The sequence below is a fragment of the Kogia breviceps genome, chromosome 9, assembly GCF_026419965.1.
Source record: "Kogia breviceps isolate mKogBre1 chromosome 9, mKogBre1 haplotype 1, whole genome shotgun sequence".
In the NCBI taxonomy this organism is placed as follows: domain Eukaryota; kingdom Metazoa; phylum Chordata; class Mammalia; order Artiodactyla; family Physeteridae; genus Kogia; species Kogia breviceps.
Window position 1 is genome coordinate 99,655,002 of NC_081318.1, and position 21,188 is coordinate 99,676,189.

At 41.9% G+C, this 21,188-nt stretch overlaps 1 protein-coding gene across 1 annotated transcript in view; it reads right to left on the reverse strand.

Moving 5' to 3' along the window:
- Positions 1–21,188, reverse strand: part of VPS41 (VPS41 subunit of HOPS complex) — a 189,442-nt gene that overhangs the window by 117,049 nt on the left and 51,205 nt on the right. The gene's annotated exons all lie outside the window — the stretch shown is intronic.

The following is a 21,188-nucleotide window of genomic DNA, read 5'->3' on the forward strand; positions in this document are numbered from 1 at the left end:
CCGCCAACCGCACTCCCTGAGACCACCAAGAACTTCCTGGGGCTGAAGCGATGGGAGGTCTTTCAGCTTCACCTCACTTGGCCACTCTGTGACAACTGACTCTGCTGCCCACTGCTTCCTTCCAACTTTCTCTTCCCTCAGCATGAGGACCGCATTCTCCATTGCTGAACCTACCCCAACGGGCTACAGAAACACTGCTGAAGAACACAATAAATAAACAAAAAGGTTAAGGACCCTTTTTGTTATTTATCATCCTAGGACAAAAGCGAAATACATCTGTTCTTACCTAACACATCAGTTCCAAGAATAAAAGGCTAAGAAAACATGAACACATTGTATGTTGTTTGGGGGATATAAATATAACATGTTTTCCTTTAAGCAAATGGGGGTGAGGGGGAACCATCAAAAAACTTTAAATCTCAAGTGCACGGCAAAGACTAGGGGAAGAGACTGAAAAAAATCCTACAACAAAAGATGAAGGATATACTCCTAGTCTAAGCAATAATAAATTCAAAGCAATAATAAATCCTGGATAGGTAATAAATGTTAAATAGATGAAAATTTAAAAAACCTTCAACAGCAACAAAAGAGAGAAACAACAGTAAAACAAAATAATGCAGCATTAAAACAAAATAATGCAAAAATGAACACTAAACTTAAAATGACAGAGATAAAAATTAAGAGGCTGGAAAATTCAGTTACCATCAGAAATTTAAAACACTGAATTAATTACCAGAAAACTAGATGAGGACCTTTATTTAAATGGTAAAGCTGTTTAACATTTTCATACCAGGGGCAGATAATGAACAGGAAAGGACCTCCACACTCTCTGGTCCAGTTCACCAGCCTTATACTTCCAACCTGCACATGCGTTTCTCTGGTGACCTTGCTCTCCTGTCCATGAATAGCTGGGAGTCACCGCTGTGTTGGTAGCGACTTCTCTTCCTGTCCCCTGTTTCCATTCAGAACCAAGGGAAGATATTTAAAGTCTGAGGCATGTAGACTGTTAAATAAGTATGCTTAGAACTGAATTAGGGTAACCACCTGAGAAGAGTGGAGAACTTGTCTACGCAATAGAAGAGAAACGGTGTTTTCTCAGTTACAATGTTGTTTAAATTTGATCAGTCATCCACCCATAAGAAAAGCTTGGTTCACCGCCTCATCTGTGCCTCTTTTTCCACTCCTCACAGGCACATATGTGGTAAATACCGCAGGCCATGTCACCATTTATGCCAGTTGATGATCAAAAAGGAAGGCTCTCACAAGGAACCAATCGCCCAAGGTATATAAAGGAAACGACTATCTATTCCCTTCAGTTCCTTAAGTCGATTCACTCGCTAACACAGAGCAGTGGTCTTTTGCCCAAAAGCTGCCACCAAAACCGCTCAGGGAAAAGTCACCAACAGAGACCTACCTTAAAAGCCAGCGGATGTCTTTCAGCCCCCATGACTTTCTGGCATCTGCAACTCTCCTCCACTGGCTTCCATGTTACCCACTTCTCCTCGTTTCTTTTCTGCCTTTCTAGTCACAACCTTCAGTCAGGTTTCCAGGCTATATAGTTCTTCAGCCTGCCTCGTTCAGTATCTGTATTCGCTTCACTCCAGCTCAGGCCTCGCTTCAGAGCTGTATACTCAAATTCAACAACTACCCTACAGCTCCGTGTCAACCAGCCATCTCCAGAATCGGTGCCTTCTTCTGTATTGCAATTTCACCAAATGATCCTCAGCGCATCTAGACATCCAAGCCAGAGCACTGAGTCATGCCAGAGCAGTCCTTCTCCCTCACACTCCATAGGAGCAAGCAAAAATGACTAAGTCCTCTCCTTCTACCTCTTTTTACCAGAGCACATCTATTTCACAACAATAACCCACTTTGTTGCCTACCTTTGGCACTTCACTTGAGCTCCTAGAGAGCAGAAATCTACTTTAAACCCGGCAGCTGGTACAGAAGAACTTGATGATGCTGCCAAAAGAATGAGAATCCCAGTCTTTCAGAGTCTGAGGCTCCAAACCAGAAAACAGGTTAAACAAACAAATACAACAAATGTTCTGTAAGAAGACAACTAATTAAGAGCAGAATAGATAATACCCGAAACAGAATTGTGCACAACGTTATTTTCTTAAAAATAAGAAAAGTTTTAAAGAATGGAAAAGTCTAGGGGACTGCCAAAGCAGGGGACACGGGTTTCAGCCCTGGTCCAGGAGGATCCCACATGCCACGGAGCAACTAAGCCCATGCGCCACAACTACTGAGCCTGCGCTCTAGAGCCCGCAAGCCACAACTACTGAGCCCAGGCTCAACTACTGAAGCCTGTGCACCTAGAGCCCACAATCCACAATAAGAGAAGCCACCAAAATGAGAAGCCCCCACACCACATCGAAGAGTAGCCCCAGCCCACCGCAACTAGAGAAAGCCCGCGTGCAGCAGCAAAGACCCAATGCAGCCAAATAAATAAATAAATAAATAAGAATGGTAAAGCCTCAAAACAAGTTAAATGTAAAGAGTTAAGTTCTAACAGGCCCCTGCTCTTTTGGGACCCAAGGTTGTCAACACTCAACATCAGGCTTTAAAAGCTGAAGAGAAGCTGATGGTTTACATATAGCGATCATCTCCTGTGGTACCAACTGTATTTCATAGCTCAAATGAATATACAAGAACTGTCTTCTTATGAAGACTTATAAACTGTCTTCTTTATCTTATGACCTCTCTAAGATTTAATAACTACATTAATTTGAGGTTCCTAAAGTGATAATTCAGCTTTTATAGAAGCTGCTGTTTCCACACATGGGGGGAAAAATACTTTCTTTATCAGTAGCAATTCATTCCAACTTTAGAAATGATTAGGAAATTTTAAAAGCTGAAACATCATTTATTTTTCACTCTGAATAAACAAAAGGGGTAGTGGTGAAATGTGGCATAGCTGCATATAAATAACATTTAAAACTTTGCATGACAATGTGGCTGGAATATCCCTTATTCCACAAACAACTACTAACCATCTTTTATAAATGTATACCTTTGACAGTACATCACTTTTCACAGAAATAGAAAGAACATTCCTAAAATTCAAATGGAATCACAAAAGACCCTGAATAGCCCAAGCAATCTTGAGAAAGAAAGAGCTGGAGGCATCACACTTTCTGACTTCACACTATATTACAAACCTATAGTAATCAGAACAGTATGGTTACTGGCATAAAAACAGACACATAGACCAATGGAATAGAATCAATAAACCCACACATACAAGGTCACATAATATTTGATAAGGAAGCCAAAAAAATTCAATGGGGAAAGGAGAGTCTCCTCAATAAATGGTGGAAAAACTGGATATTCACATGTAAACGAATGAAACTGGGCCATCTTACACCACTCACGAAAAGTAACTCAAAATGGATTATGAACTTAAAGATCTAAAACTGTAAAACTCTTGTAAGAAAACAAAGGGGAAAGCTCCTTAACACTGGTCTTGAGAATGACTTTTTGGATAAGACATCAAAAGCACAGGTAACAAAACCAAAGATCAACACATGGGACTATGTAAAACTAAAAAGCTTCTACACAGCAAAAGAGACAATCAGCTAAATGAAAAGACAGCCTAAAGAACGGAAGAAAATATCTGCAAACCATATGTCTGATAAGGGGTTAATATCCAAATATATAAGGAACTCATACAACTCAGTAACAAAAAACAAACAAACAAGCAATTTGATTAAAAAATGGGCAGAGGACTTGAATAGACATTGCTCCAAAGAAGACATACAAAAGACCAACAGTACATGAGAAGGTGCTCAATGTCACTAGTCATCAGGGAAATGCACATCAAAACCACAATGAGGAATCACTTCATACCTGTTAAAATGACTATTATCAAAAAGACCACAGACAACAAATGCTGGGGAGGGTGTGGAGGAAAGGGAACCCTGGTGCACTGTGGGTGGGAATGGAACTTGGTGCAGCCACTGGGGAAAACAGTATGGAGATTCCTCAAAAAATTAAAAATAGAGCTACCATACAATCCAGCAACCTTATTTCTGGATATACATCAAAAGGAAATGAAATCAGGATCTCAAAGAGATATTTGCACTTCCATATTCATTTCAGCATTATTCACAACAGCCAAGACATGGAAACAACCTAGGTGTTCACTGACAACTGAATGAAAAAAGAAAATGTGATGTGTATTTATATATATTATTTAGCCATAATAAAAAGAAAAATTCTGCCATTTCCAACAACACGGATCGACCTTCTGGGCATTATGCTAAGTGAAATAAGTCAGAAAGACAAAGATAAATACTGTATGATCTCACTCATATGTGAAATCTAAAAACAATAAACTCATAGAAACAGAGTAAAATGATGGTAGCAGGGTCCAATAGGTAGGAAAATGGGGAGATGTCGGTCAAAGGGTATACACATTTAGTTACAAGATGAGTTAGTTCCAGGGGTCTAATGTACAGCCTGGTGACCGAGTTAACAATACTGCATTGTGTATTTGAAAGCTGCTATGAGAATAGAGCTTTAAGGTTCTTATCATAACAGCAACAACAGAATTATGTGTAATTATGTGACATAAAGGATGTGTTAACTAATCTTATTTTGGTAAACATTTAACATATATGTGTATCAAATCATCCCATGGTACACTTTAAACTTATATAATGTGTCAATTATATCTCAATGAAGCGGGGAAAAAATAAAATTAGACCATATGATATCACTTATATGTGGAATCTAAAAAAAAAAAAAGATACAAATGAACTTATTTACAAAACAGAAATAGACCCACAGACATAGAAAACAAACTTATGGCTACCAAAGGGGGAAAAGGGGGGATGTAGATTAGGAGTTTCGGATTAACATATACACACTACTATATATAAAATAGTTAAACAACAAGGACCTGCCGTATAGCACAGGGAACTATACTCAATATTTTGTAATAACCTACAAGGGAAAAGAATCTGAAAAATGATAGATATAACTGAATCACTGTGCTGTACACCTGAAACTAACACAACATTGTAAATCAACTATACTTCAATTTTTTTAAAGTACAACCTATTTACATAAGCTGATTTCAAAGTGAAAAGTATTTACTTGAATAACTTACATGTTAGTTAAGTATTGAGCATACCAATATTGTTATTTTAACAAAGTCAAACAATTACATGTCTGTTATTTCAGGTGAGGTCTGCTGTACTCCTAATACAGGAACTCAAAAATACTCCCCAAATATCATCATTTATTGAACTACAGATGACTCCCTCACAGTGATTTCAAACTCGCTGTAGTGCTGCAAGTAGCTTCACAGTTCATCACAGCTTTTCTCTGATGGTACAAACTTTATGTGAATAGTAAGAAGTGATTACTTTAATGTACAGAGTCCACTGTCTACGTTTATCACCAGACAGCCTTCATATTCTATAACTTCCACAAGAAGAATACTGTTTGATAGGAAAATATATATATTTATTAAATGTCTCTAATTCTCCACTTAAATTTAACTTCCATTCTAATGATCAGAGAATCAAATTATCCTATTAGAAAATGAATTCCTTGATTTAAACTCTAACCAATATCCTGAAAATCATCCAAAAGAAATAAAAATCATCTGGAAATGAGAAGAATGAAGAGAAGTTTTGAGGAAGCATCACCTTGCTTGACAAGAAAAGAACTTTTGTCCACTTACTGTTAGCACTGTTTTAAGTGAACACTTGAGCTTAAATTTTCTGCATTTCTAAGACTGCTTATAAATCAGTCCCTGCTACTGACTAAAACATTCCTAAAAAAAATTTTTTTTGGAACTTTGAAAACTATTCTCCCATCAAGTGTTCTTAACCACCATCCCCGTAAGAGCACACTGGATGTAACTTAGACGCTGGCAATTTACAAGGACCACGTGCAACCTCCTCTGACCACATAAACCCCACTGCTGTCCCTGCCTGGTGGCGACAGATGTGCGCAGCTGACTTCTAAAAGGCTCCGGCATCACCCGCTGGACACACAACCTCAGCACGGCGGGGTCACGGACAGCCTTGCCACCTACAGAAGACGTATTAGACAGATGTTCGTTTTCTAAATCCTGACAACCTTTAAAAGCACAGGGAGGATTTGGAAGGGACTGCCTCCTGAGAACTAGGCACACTGCTGATTCTCAGAGCTGTTTTCCTTTTGTTAAACTTCGTCTTCTGCCTGTGCCAGCCACATCCCTTGCCACAAGGGTAGGAGGCTGGCTTGTACACAGCATGTACTCAAGTCAGAGTCATGATCTCGGCACCAATTAAAACATTACTTTGATAAAAGGCAAAAACAGCCTTTTGGTCCCCATTCCCTCTTTAATTCAAATGCAAAGGTCTGTCCTGGACACCAGGTGCATGTCGTGAACAGGTTAAATGGGGTCCTTGCCCTTAGGAAGCTTGCAAGTCACTGGAACACTGTTCATATTGAAGACAGTGAGGACTTCCCTGGTGGCGCAGTGGTTGAGAGTCCGCCTGCCAATGCAGGGGACACGGGTTCGAGCCCTGGTCCGGGAAGATCCCACATGCCGCGGAGCAACTAAGCCCGTGCGCCACAACTACTGAGCCCACGTGCCACAACTACTGAAGCCCGTGTGCCTAGAGCCCGTGCTCCACAAGAGAAGCCACCACAACGAGAAGCCCGCGCACCACAACGAAGAGTACCCCTGCTCGCCACAACTAGAGAAAGCTCGTGCACAGCAACGAAGACCCAACGCAGTCAAAAATAAATAAATAAATAAAAAACTTTTTTAAAGACAGTGACCTTCCAGGGATGCGACAAAGCCACAGTGGTCCTCTGCAGTGAGATGGATGAGTAGCCAGTCAGAGTGGGAGTTCATCCCCCCCAGAGCTTTCCATGCTCACGTGCTTAACAGTTCAGGGTGGACACCTTGGAGAAGTCTCCCGGTGATGTTTTGGCTGGTTATCGACAATACTCCATTTGGCAGGTGAGGGAGAAAAACTTTAGCAGAACCTTCTAGGTAAATCACTCTGAGTGACAGGAGTCAGCAGAGAGTCTCGTCCTGCTATTGGTACCAGACACTGTGCTAGGCTGTGAGGCCATTGTAAAAACAATCTGCTTTACTGCAAAACCATTATTAAAGGGATTAACATTTGCTCCATATATAAATGACCCGAAAAGAAATACAACTGACAGCTTTCAAATGGTGAAAGATAATGTGTGAAGTGTGATCAAAATTATTTGTTCTTGACCTGAGTCGATAGTTTCCTTGTTTATACATGTACCCAACAAAGATACAGAGGGAGGAGTGATAGAAAAAGGAAAGAAAGCAAAGGGAGTTCCCTGGTGGCCTAGTGGTTAGGAGTCTGGGATTTCACCGCCAGGGCCCAGGTTCAATCCCTGGTTGGGGAACTGAGATCCCGCAAGCCACGCAGCATGGCCAAAAAAACAAACAAAAAAAAAAAAAAAAGGAGAGCTGAGTTACCAGAGAAATGCAAAGTCATATTATTACAAGGGAAACATGCAGAAAGACAATTCACTAATAAATGCATTTCACAAAAGACTAACTGATATCATCAAAACGCCTACAGAATACAGAGAGGATTAAACAAAAATAAACAAGGCCTGCCTTCAAGGTGTTTGTGTACACAGTCTGACTGCAGCACTTTGTATATAGAAGTGTACAATTTTACACTTTTTTTTACTCTATTTTACAACTTAATATGTTATATTACAGATCGTTGTTTATGTGACTAGTTCCACAACTGATCCAACTTGAGAACAGGGGCTGTGTTTTATTATTCTTTATACCCCTTGCACATCCTTACAGAATGTTGGCTCAAGGAATAAGAAGCAATCCCTGTGACGTGTACACACTGCTAGATTTAAAACAGATGACCAACAAGGACCTACTACATGGCACAGGGAACTCTGCTCAATATCCTGGGAAAAGAATTTGAAAAAGAAGACATACATGTATAGGTATAACTGAATCACTTTGCTGTACACCCGAAAGGAACATAACATTGTTTATCAACTATGATCCAATATAAAATAAAAATTTTTTTAAAAAGCAGCAATCACTGAATGAACACGAAGGATGTACTCTTCTGTGGGGTCATCAGGAAGGTATCACGGAGAGAGAGGGACACAGCATTTCCACAGACAAAAGACAGGAGAGCACAGTCCAGCAAGAGCCAAAGGACAAAGCAGGATACAGTGCAGGCCATGACGTGGGAGGAGACTGTAGCCCAGACAGCAGAAGCCCTGAGGGCCACAGGGAGAGCTCTGTTTTATTCCATTGGCATCAAGGAGGCACAGGAGTATTTTCAGGAAGGGGAGTGACAAAATTCCAGCACTCCTCTGGGAAGATGACTTGGGCCGCTGTGTGAAGGAGAGATTAGGGGAGACATGAGGTGTCTACGGCAGATCAGTGGCGTTTCATTGCAATAACCCAAGTGAGACTCAATTAAAGACTTGAGCAAGGGTAGTGGGGATATAAGGAACCAGCAAAAGAATAAGCTGAGAGCAGCATCTAGGGGATAAACGGGTAATAATGAAGGCAGATGATGGAGGATAAATGTCACAGAGACAGAAGTAAACAGCGAGGAGGAGAAGAGATGAGGCCTTCTGAAGAGATGCTATCCATCAGGGGCCTGGAAAGGCCAAGTCTTTGCAGGTAGGCGAAGATTGGCTTTTTGTTGGTAAGAGTATTCAGATTCAAAAAGAGGCTTAACCTGGTCTGGCCCACTAGACCCCACTGATAAAGAAACAAGGACTTGGGCTTCCCTGGTGGCGCAGTGGTTGAGAATCCGCCTGCCGATGCAGGGGACACGGGTTCGTGCCCCGGTCCGGGAAGATCCCACATGCCGCGGAGCGGCTGGGCCCGTGAGCCATGGCCGCTGAGCCTGGGCGTCCAGAGCCTGTGCTCCGCAATGGGAGAGGCCACAACAGTGAGAGGCCCGCAAAAAAAAAAAAAAAAAAAAAAGAAGAAACAAGGACTTATGAGGGATACATGGTCTAATGGAAAGGCAGGACCTTGCTGGGAGCAGTTTAGTGGTGTCAGGACAGGGAGCCGTGACTCAGCAGAGAAGGCACAGGGCCAGCCTTTCTGTGCCTACAGGAAGTCACAACACAGAGGTTTTCACACATGTCATACAGCCCAACTTGCTAAATTATTTCAAATAATAATTGAGCTTAGAAATAAACACTGATGTTTTAACACCCAAATAGGTTTGACTGAAAGGTGGTGAATAAGGTGTTCTCTGTAGCTGGCCATCTCCCCAAGATTCCCAGCCTACAATTCAACACGACAATTCCAGAAAACAAAACTCCTTTTTTTCCCCGGAGCCTATAACACATTTTTACTATAAGAGTTAAGGCAACAGAAATGAGGTTGTCATCCCTGAGACCATATAACTAGAAAAGGAATAATAAGCATATTACTGTTCTTTAAAATTAAGTTTTAGAGGGCCACCCTCCCTTAGACTGTCCAAGTCCTAAGGATCTGCTATGCCACTACTGGTCCACCTTTGAGGACAAACTTCATTAACAAAAGCAGCTCAAGAAAGCTGAACACAATGCAAACCCATGATGGCTACAAAGTTCTCTGAACATCTCACCAGATATCCCTACTTAATTCCTCAATATCAAGTTAACGATACCATCAATAATAAAGGAAAAGTCTGTTAGGAGTACAAATGTTCTTACTTCTCACTTTCATTTATGACTTAATAATAGCAGCGGGGATGTTAATGAATTCTCTTTATCTAAAACCAACCTCTGATAAAGTAAAGGCTTTGTTTCTCCACAGATTGGGGCCAAAAAAAATAATCACTTATGTCAAAAGGGCAGTACAAATAGTTTAAATGACTAAGTTGTTAACCAAACAGAAAATGCCTAAGTTCCTTTTCAGACATAAGATGAAGAAAGACCACTTAAAACTTCACAAATTCAGCTCTACTCTGACCACAGAAGTTATTGTTATAATGCTCTCTGGTGTAAAATCATTGCTTTTATCAAGTCACCATCAAGTCACCTCCCAAGTAGATTGCCATCTCTCAACAGTACTCAAAAGAAGCATCTTGCAAACCAAGTTGCAGTGTCTCTACACTGAAAAGAAACCCCTGAAGTCAACTCACTGCAGCAGCACTGGGATCCATTTGCAGAACCTAGTTACATGAGAAAACATGTTCTTCAAACGTCAAAGAAGTAAGCCTATTTGAGCCCTATGATAAAAGATGCCCGCTCCCCAAATAAACAAAGGATCTGATGGAGCAGGTAGCACGTCAGTGGGAAGAAGAGGCGTGTCACAGAAGGTTCTCTCCTCTTCCCTTCTTTCTCCTTTTTCCTTCCTCCCTCCCTCCCTTGTATATCTGTCTGTGCTATACACAGCGAACAGTGTGAAAGCCAACCACATAAATGAATTCAACAACAACAGCTCTCCTTCAGGAAGCGTCGTAAATGTCTGCCATCAGACTCTGGACTTGATCCCATTCCTCACAGTGGTTTATCAGTGGCTGAGCCTTGCACTAAATACTTGACAATAAATTATTTCACAAATAATTCTTAAAGTAGTCACATAAATCAGGGGTGTGACTATGTTCTACGTTTTATAAAGAAAGTGAAAGAGAGGTTGAAGAACCCACCCAAGCTAATGAAGGTGGGGCAAGGGCTGTAAGCTAGGAGTCTGACCCTGAACTTGACTGGCAGCCACAGCACCACAGTGTCCAACCCCCACCCGAGGACCACATCCTGCCCTCTCCAGAACCTGGCCACACCGTCCTGCTGGCCATCAGCCTTCTTCTCCAATCACCCCATCAGCACTGCTCTTTCCACATCCATTCTGGAGTAGCTGGACTGCCAGTAATGCAACCAAGTCAAGGTCTGAAGCAGGGCCAGGAAAAGAACATGAGACACCAGTAGGCTCAGGGGGTTATAAATTTTGTGTCCTTTCTTTTCTGGGCAAAGCAGAAACTTCTGACTGCATCTTGAAATCAAGGAATAAATCTTTCTCCTCGTGGTACAGTAAGGATGATTTTTCTTAAGGAAGAATGAAGACTTAGGGACTTCCCTGGTGGTGCAGTGGTTAAGAATCCGCCTGCCAATGCAGGGGACACAGGTTTGAGCCCTGGTCCGGGAAGATCCCACATGCCGCGGAGCAACTAAGCCCGTGCGCCGCAACTACTGAGCCTGAGCTCTAGAGCTCACGAGCCACAACTACTGAGCCCACATGTCACAACTACTGAAACCCATGCGCCTTGAGCCTGTGTTCCGCAACGAGAGAAGCCACTGCAATGAGAAGCCCGCGCACCGCGACAAAGAGTAGCCCCCGCTCGCCACAACTAGAGAAAGCCCGCGCACGGCAATGAAGACCCAACGCAGCCTAAAAAATAAATAAATAAAACATCATTTTTTTAAAAAATGTAGACTTAAACGTAAAAAGCAAAACTTTAAAACCATGGGAAGAAACTACGGAAGGATATCTTTACGACTTTGGGGGGACCAAAAAAATTTTCCCTCAGAAGACAAAAAATACTATAATGAGAAGACTGATATATATTCATTGCTTTTTTTTTTTTTTTTTTTGCGGTATGCGGGCCTCTCACTGTTGTGGCCTCTCCCGTTGCGGAGCACAGGCTCCGGATGCACAGGCCTAGCGGCCATGGCTCACGGGCTTAGTTGCTCCGCGGCATGTGGGATCTTCCCAGACCAGGGCACAAACCCGTGTCTCCTGCATCGGCAGGCGGATTCTCAACCACTGCGCCACCAGGGAAGCCCTATTCATTGCATTTAGATTACAATGCAATACAGATGTTAAAAAAAAAACCTCTGAACAACTGAAAATATCACAAATGAGGAATTAAAAGATAAACCATAGACTAGAAGACTTCTGTTACTCTTCCAACAAGGAGATGTGTCTGGACTCTACAAGCCCTCAAGGAAGAGAACACCCAACTTCCTGGCCCTGGTACTGATCAGACTTGTAAACGTTTGCCCAGCTGATGGGTGTGAAATCATATCTCACTGTTGGTTTACTTCACCTTTCCCCGATTACTCTGTCACTACTAGAGAAAGTGAGCATCTTTTTATGTGGTTATTGGAGACGTTTGGTGTTCTCCATCTGAGAACTTCCTGTTCGTGCTGTTTGCCCAATTTCTTCCTGGGTTGTCTGTGTTTTCCTTATTGATCTGTATGAGCTCATTCTATAAGTAATATTTTAACAAAAATATATTCATTGTTAAAACTTGCTATACTTTATGATTACAAGCTTTTATAGAACTTAAAGAATCAAAACAGGTGACCAAACAAAAACAATACAGTTCAGATTTCAAGTATTAATTTAAAATGGATGTTGTCCTAAAAGTAAAGCAGCATTTTATTTAATAGTAGAAAGATTTATTTTCAAGTATTAAATTTGACTTGCTGGTGACTTCTGATTTTGAGCCATCACAAGAGTCTCCCGGATCAATGTTGTTATTTTTGCTTGTCAACAATGAACTTTTTACTTACAAATCAATTTAGACCTTTACATACATACTGACAAAGTATAGGAACCAACAATTCTCCAAAGAGTACACAGCCTCATTAGTAACCAAAAAAATACACACTAGATCAATACATTCGCATTTTTTAGAAATCTAAGTGGCAAAGATTTTTTGAATGATGATATAGCCTATGCAGGTGACGAGATATACTGACATATTCTCATCCAGTGCTGGTGGGAATATAATTTAGTATAACCTAAGCACAGTGGAATACAAGAATATGCAGCGAACCTTAAAAATGTTCATAGTGTCTGCCCTAGTGATTCAATTCAGCATCGTTCATTAGGTGTACAGGGCACTGAAAAGTTGGCTCCTGGACGGCTCCAGGCAATTACAGACCTGCTTTTTCCATGAAGAAACGTATTCTAAATGATTAGAATGGGGTTCAGCCCCCTCCCCTAATTCCCACTTCCAGCTCAGGCCTCGCCAGAGTGTCCTATCAAACAACCTACAGCAACTGCTTCCGGTAGAAGAACGCACCCCAACCAGGCCCATCAAAGTCCTTCCTGGCAGGGTTTTGCCAGAGTCACTGAAGGAGTCCTACCTTGTTTAAGAGGACTAGAGTTCTAAGGCATTAGTCTTGGACTGCGGGCTGACCATGATATCCACGAGACCAAAAAAGTCTATCCCAGAAGTGGGTACTCTTAAGATGCTATCCAGACCCTGAAAATCCACTTCAGCCCCACATAACTCACAAGAGCCAGTAAATCCCCCTGCTAGTTAAGCCCGGCTGAGATGGATTTGTGTCACTGGGCAACCAAAGTCCCCAAATACATTAACTTTTATACACTAAAGTAAAATGGAATCAAATGTTTAGACTACCTCACAGGGCATTTTGTTCTCTCCCTCTGAGATGAAACTCTTCTAGAAAATCTAACAAAATTCTGGTAGACTTTCTGCTCACAAGGCAGATGTACCCAAACAAGATATTCAGGCACAAAAGCTGCTCATTCCATTATTTCAAACAAGCCCATTTTTTCCTCCCTAGAGTACCCATGCCATAGGGAAACCTAAAACAAATCCCCTCCTATTCAGTTATTCCACTCTCAGTCACTGTATCATTTCTACAAAAGGTGGCGCTCCCCCCAAAAGGGATATACAATACAAAACATGTATTACTTATGCAAATACAGAACCAAAACAGGAAAAAAATATTGATAATACTGGGAAAATTCTTCCATTTCTCATGTAGGCTGAACTTTTGGTATTTTTTCCAGCCATATTTCATTGGTGAGAAACAAGGAAAACATCGTGTAAGTAACGATGCACTCCAGATGGCTAACAGGCACATGAAAAGATGCTCAGCACCATTAAATATTAGAGAAATGCAAATCAAAACAACAGTGAGGTATCACGTCTTACCTATCAAAATGGCCACCATCAAAAAGTCTAAAGATAGCAAGTGTTGACAAGGATGTGGAGAAAAGGGAACACTCGTAAGCTGCTGGTGGGAATGTAATTTGGTGCAGCCACTATGGAAAACAGTATGGAGGTTCCTTAAAAAACTAAAAAACGGAGCTACCATATGACCCAGAAATTCCACTCCTGAGTATATATCCGGAAAAAACGAAAACACTAATTCGAAAAGATACATGCACCTCAATGCTCATAGCAGCACTACTTACAACAGACAAGACATGGAAACAACTCAAGTGCCCATCAACAGAAGATTGGATTAAAATGTGGTTGGTGTATATACACACACACACAAACACACAGACACACACACACACACACACACAATGGAATGTTACTCAGCCATAAAAAAGAATGAAATACTGCCATTTGCAGCAACATGAATGGACCTAGAGAGTAACATTGTGCTTAGTGAAATAAGTCTGACAGAGAAAGACAAATGCTATATGATATCACTTATATGTGGAATCTAAAAAATAATACAAATGAATGTATAAGCAAAACAGAAACAGACTCAGATATAGAAAACAAACATGGTTACCAAAGAGCAAGCAGGGAAGGGACAAATTCGGGATATGGGATTAACAGATACAAACTACTATATAAAATAGATAAGCAAAAAGAATATGCCGTACAACACAAGGAATTACACTCATTATCTTTTAATAACCTATAATGGAAGATAAGTTGTGAAAATACTGAGTCACAGTATTCAGGTCCTGTACACCTGAAACTAACAATATTGTAAAGCAACTATACACACACACACACGGCTTCCATGGTGGCGCAGTGGTTGAGAGTCCGCCTGCCGATGCAGGGGACGCGGGTTCGTGCCCGGGTCCGGGAAGATGCCACATGCCAGCGGAGCGGCTGGGCCCGTGAGCCATGGCCGCTGAGCCTGCGCGTCCGGAGCCTGTGCTCCGCAACGGGAGAGGCCACAACAGGGAGGTGCCCGCGTACCGCAAAAAAAAAAAAAAAACACAGACAAAGAAGCCATAATCTAGATCCCACTCTGTACTGTGTCCTTTATAATATCAAGCACCTTAAAGAATACCCAACAGTTTGGGGTTACATAGACGCAAATAACATTTTGATACGTAAATATCACCAATGGGAACATGTTATTCTATTTTTTCTGTAGTTTGTCACTTTTTTCTTTTAAAAACAGCATTATTGAGATATAACTGACATACAATAAACCGCACATATTTAAATCTGGCCAAGTTGTGACATATGTATGCATTCATGAAACCTTCGCCACAGTCGATATAATGAATGTATCCTTCAGTCCTGAAAGTTCCTTCACCCCACTTTATAATCCCACCACACCACCCCTCTGCCCATGTCCAGGCAACCACTGATCTACTTTCTGCCACTACAGATTGATTTGCATTTTCTAGAATTTTTTTTTTTGGCAGTATGTGGGCCTCTCACTGTTGCGGTCTCTCCCGTTGCGGAGCACAGGCTCCGGACGCACAGGCTCAGCGGCCATGGCTCACGGGCCCAGCCGCTCCGCGGCCTGTGGGATCTTCCCAGTCCGGGGCACGAACCTGTGTCCCCTGCATCGGCAGGCGGACTCTCAACCACTGAGCCACCAGGGAAGCCTCATTTTCTAGAACTGTATATAAATGCAACCATATAATATGTAGCCATTTGAGTCTGGCTTCTTTCACTTAACATGATAGATTTGAGATCCATCCATGTTGCAGTATGTATCAAAAGTTCATTCCTTTCTATTGATGATTAGAATGCCATCATATGGATATATCACATTTTGTTTATCCATTCACCTGTAGATGAGACATACAGACTGCTCCCACTTTGGGGCTATCATAAATAAAAATAAAGTGAACATTCACATACAAGTCTTTGGATGAGCATATGCTTTCATTTCCTAAGGGTGAATGCCTGGATCAGATAGTAGGTGCAGGCTTAATGTTTTATAAAACTGCCCAACTGTTTTCCAAAGAGGTTACACCATTTTGCATTTCCACCAGTAGCATGAGTTCCAGTTTCTCTATACCCTCATCAACACCCGGTATGGTCAGTCTTTCAGTGTAATTCTAGCCACTCTAAGAAGTATTTAATGGTATGTGTTATTCCATTTTACTTAGCTTTTGTTGGTTTAATTGATAGAAAAGGGAAAAATTCATATTAAAACTAAGTGCAAACAGCTAATAGCTGCCCGTGAAAGTAATGGATTTCTTCTTACTAGAGATATAAACTAAGGACTGAACAACCAAGTAATAAGAATACTTTAGAAGAATTTTTATGTCTTGGATGGACAGATGAACAAAATATCCTTTAAGTTCCCATTTATCATAATACATCATGATTCTATGAAATGCAAAAAAAGTTGGTGATTATAGACAAGAAATAATTTCTAGAAAAGACTCAAAAAATGAAACAATTCATGGGATCAACATATACACACTACTATGTATAAAACAGATAACCGACTTCCCCGGTGGCGCAGTGGTTACGAATCCGCCTGCCAATGCAGGGGACAGGGGTTCGAGCCCTGGTCCGGGAAGATCCACATGCCCCAGAGGAACTAAGTCTGTGCGCCACAACTACTGAGGCTGCACTCTAGAGCCCACGTGCCACGACTACTGAAGCCCGCATGCCACGAGCCTGTGCTCCGCCACAGGAGAAGCCAGCGGAATGAGAAGCCCGTGCACCACAACGAAGAGTAGCCCCCGCTTGCCGCAACTAGAGAAAGCCCGTGCACAGCAACGAAGACCCAACGCAGCCAAAAAAAAATAAAATAAAATAACCAATATGGTCCTACTGTATAGCACAAGGAACTATATTCAATGTCCTGTGATAAACCATAATGGAAAAGAATATGAAAAAGAATGTATGTATGTATAACTGAATCACTTTCCTGTACACTTGAAACTAACACAACATTGTAAATCAACGATACTCCAATTAAAACACAAAACAAAACAATTCAGATAGAAAAACAGAGCTTGTTTAAGGAAGAAGTAATACACCCTTATTTTGAAACATGCTCTGTAAGGGGTTCCTGAGCCTTTTTAATCTTTGGAAGTCTATCACTAACAAAACAAAACCCAAGGTGTAAATTATTTGTTATTAAACTGTATACAAGGACACTTACACCCATATATACAGCCCCTGCCTTGTGGCCCATGACACCTGATTTCCCATCTCTGTTCTCGTTTCCCTTGCTTCCCTCAACAGTCCAAACTCCAAAGTCAGTCCCCACGAAGCCACTCAGGAAAAAACACTACTTTTCTTCTCCTTTCAGTCCTCTGCCAAACCTGCTGCCTAAGTCTCTCTCACTGCACCTCCCCGTCCATTCCTTCCTCTCCACTCCCTTATTCTTGAGCTACTGGAGGAAACACAAAATGTATGTGTAGATGTAAAGTCTGTGCTCAAAGTTCCCTGCCCTTTGATGATCCCCTATTTCACAGGAAGCGCCCATCACCCGGCCCAAACCCGCTCCAACAATCGAAAAATGCTCATTCATCCTTCAAGATTCACCTCAAATTTCCCTTTCTCCCGCTTGCAAACTTCATCACTCATCCTCTGAGTCTCCACACTGTTCATGATCCTTTTACTGTTCTGACTTTGCCATAAGCACTTGATCCCCAAAGAAAGAAGCCCCAGCATGAGGCTCTCCTTTACCACGGAATAGAGTCCACAGGCTTTCTGACAATTAGGCTCCAGTCTAACTACCCAGCTCAGAGTCAAGTTCCAAAAAGTTACAATTACTTCAACCCTGACCATGAAATAGATGGGTGGAGCGCCAGGGTAATTTGGTGAAGAAATATTTAAAATTTTAGCTATTTAAGAAATACTTGCCCAAATGCAGCTACCACTTAAAGATTAGATATGACAACATTCTGTAAGCACGACACTTTATTTTCAGTGAGAGAAGCATCCTTAAAGCTGAACCTGCTTCCTTACTCACCGCTGCACCCAGATGCTTATCAACCTACCGATAATCACTTAATCCACACGCTGGAGACTATTTATGAAAAAAAAAAATGCAGAAAACGGGAAACAGGACTTTCCTTGGCATCATTTCTCAGAAGTTTGATTTCCATTTAAGTAATTCTCACCTCATTGGACATACTTCTTATCACTCAAGATACTGAGTTCAAATACAGAAAACAGATTCTTTAAACACATAAGAAGCTGAGACCTCTCAGTCAGTCTTAGACAGATAGTACAGACACTGCCACATTTGAGCCAACAATGTACCACTTGGATAATGTCAAGAGATACATGCCCTGCTTCCCAAGTAATGATGCACACCTGGAATTGCACATATGGATGGGATATGCTTCAGGTCGATAAACAAGTACCCTGCGACCAATAGTAGAGCAGGGTTTCTTTGTTCACAGATAGCTTACATGTTTAGATCTGCTCCAAGGGTTCTTTTTTTTCGGTATGCGGGCCTCTCACTGCTGTGGCCTCTCCCGTTGCGGAGCACAGGCTCCGGACGCGCAGGCCTAGCGGCCATGGCTCACGGGCTTAGTTGCTCCGCGGCATGTGGGATCTTCCCGGACCGGGGCACGAACCCGTGTCCCCTGCATCGGCAGGCGGATTCTCAACCACTGCGCCACCAGGGAAGCCCGGGTTCTTTTAATCAATAGTCACCCCACACCATTCTGGCTATATTATGAATGGGCCCCAAAGAGTTGGGCTCTTCAGGATAATAATGAATGCCTGGGATCTGTATTTACTCTCGAAGAGATGGTCATGCCCACATGATTCCCCATAATGCACACACAGTTATCCTGATGGAGGAAAGGAAGGTGTAAAACCCTGATTATCTGGAAGGTAGTCCAGATACGTGGAACTTTACAGATTCAGAACTATTGGTTCAGCCGAGTTCCACCAATTTCTCGCTATTCATCAGCTTTTATGTTGAGCATTAAGGATGCAGAGAGAAATGAGAGAAACCGCCCGCAGGAAACACACATTCTTTGGATGGAATGACCTCGACACAGATGCAAATAACCTCGACAAAAGTACTGTGTTTTCCAGAAGTGGAGGTGCCAGGGAGAAGGAGATGATTAAACTATGGGAAGGATAAAAGAGGTATTCGTGAATATTAAAGATGCAGTCTGAGGGGCTTTCCTGGTGGCGCAGTGGCGGCAGTGCATCCGCCTGCCGATGCGGGGGACGCGGGTTCGTGCCCTGGTCCGGGAGGATCCCACATGCCGTGGAGCGGCTGGGCCCGTGAACCGTGGCCACTGAGCCTGCGCGTCCGGAGCCTGTGCTCTGCAACGGGAGAGGCCGCAGTGGTGAGAGGCCCGCGTACCGCAAAAAAGAAAAAAAAAAAAAAGATGCAATCTGAGAAGCTTAAAGGAACCCTCAGTTTTCAGGATTACACTGGCCAAGAGAGAGAAGATAGGCTTTTCTTTTGCTGAAACATAAAAATAAAGATGGGTGATCCTATAATCAACATTTATATATCAATACCAAGGAAAGAGAAAAGAGGAGCTGATTTCTATTAGAGATAAATTCCTCTAAGACAAAGAGAGCACACAAAAGGCTAGGAATGCAATCCAAAAGACGGCTGGGTCTCAAAGCCCAGAGAGAGAAATGAAACCATGGTCACTCCCAGGCAGGATCCAGTCACAAAAACATCTTTTTCAACCTTAGGTGAGGGAAACGTCTAGGTAGGTGAGGAAGGCCTGGAATGAACTGGAAGAGGTGAGTGGAACAGTGAGCGGGCAGGGTACAGAGAACCAAAGCAGGTCAAGTTCACTGTCCCTCCAGTTTGCTGACTCGGCACCTTCTGTATCTAGAATGATCTCCAAAGTCTCCTCAGCTTCTGCACTCTGTTGACTTTATGGATTCTCCATAGGAACTAGGAAAAGTCTGAGTCTATCTTAAAAACTAGCCAAGTATCACTGAATAAAAGGCTTACTTTCCAAAAGTAAGAGTTAAGGTTCTGATCTCAATACAAACATTTTAAATTATAAATCCAACGGGGTGTCAGGGTTGAATAATACACAGGAGAGCAGAGATCTGACTCCCAGATGCCCTCCTGAGAGGTTAAGGAAAAGAATCAGTTCCATGAGTATGTTTCAAGAAGGTATTAGCTGATACACTCACTGGGTACCAAACAGCCACAGAGACGAGAGAGAGAGAGAGAGAGAGAGAGAGAGAGAAGCGGTATAGCAGGAGACGTGGCCCCTGCCCTCCAAAACCTTGAATATGAACATGAAGCTGGAATTGACATGATGACGGATTAACACTGCAAGTGAAAATAGCAATGATTCAGGAGTTCAAAGGAGAGGTCACTTCAGTACAAGCACATCGCAGAAAGAACGGGACTTAATGGAAGAAGGGCATCCTTGGAATATGTGATTAAAAGGCTGGAACAAGCATGTCCAAGTCAATAACCACAAGACGGTGAGTGGATCAGAATGACTGGAGAGGGAAGAAACTAAAACTAAGATTGGAAACGTAGGCCTCGGCCATACGACAAGGGTCTGAGCCACAGATTAGGACTTGATCTGGGACGTTGTGAGGAGCTGTCCAGGGTTCTCAAAGACACAGGGATTGAACTGATGAGTGGGGAAGATAAGCAGAAATAAAAAGAACTCTTAAGAGGGTGTTAAAATACCGTCGTGCGAGCTGGTTTTCACAGAAATCTGAGTTTTTTAATACCGTACGACCATAAGAAGTACCAAAGATCAGCAGTAAGGAAAAGAGTGTGTTAGTCTAATCCCAAATCAAAAACAGCAATAGAAATAGCAAAAGATGGGAATTCCCTGGCGGTCCAGGGGGAGCTAAGATCCTGCAAGCCATGTGGCACAGCCAAATTTAAAAAAATAGAAAAAGCAAAAGACTCGACCACCTGGAGTTCAAGGAGAATCCTGAAACCACCTCTTCTTTAAGAGATTAATTTTTAAAATTTCATATTTATCTTAATATAAAATGCCTAATAAGCCCCTGTTCTATTTTGTTTTCCTCTTCCTTTCTTTTTTGTAACGAGCCACTTCATAAGTATTTACCTAATGTCTTCTGCCATGGCATGATGACAGCCAACCCTTTTCATTTCCTATTTCTAGCAAAGAAAGAAAACACATAAAGGTAAAGAGCAGAGATTTATTTGGTCAGTGGACTTCTTTGCTCTCCCTCTACTACACTTAATAAAGATTTAAAACAAATGGAATAATGCTCCAAAATAATTTGCTCATTGCTTCAAAGTACAATAAGTAATCTTAATTAGTAAGCCATAAATTAATATGC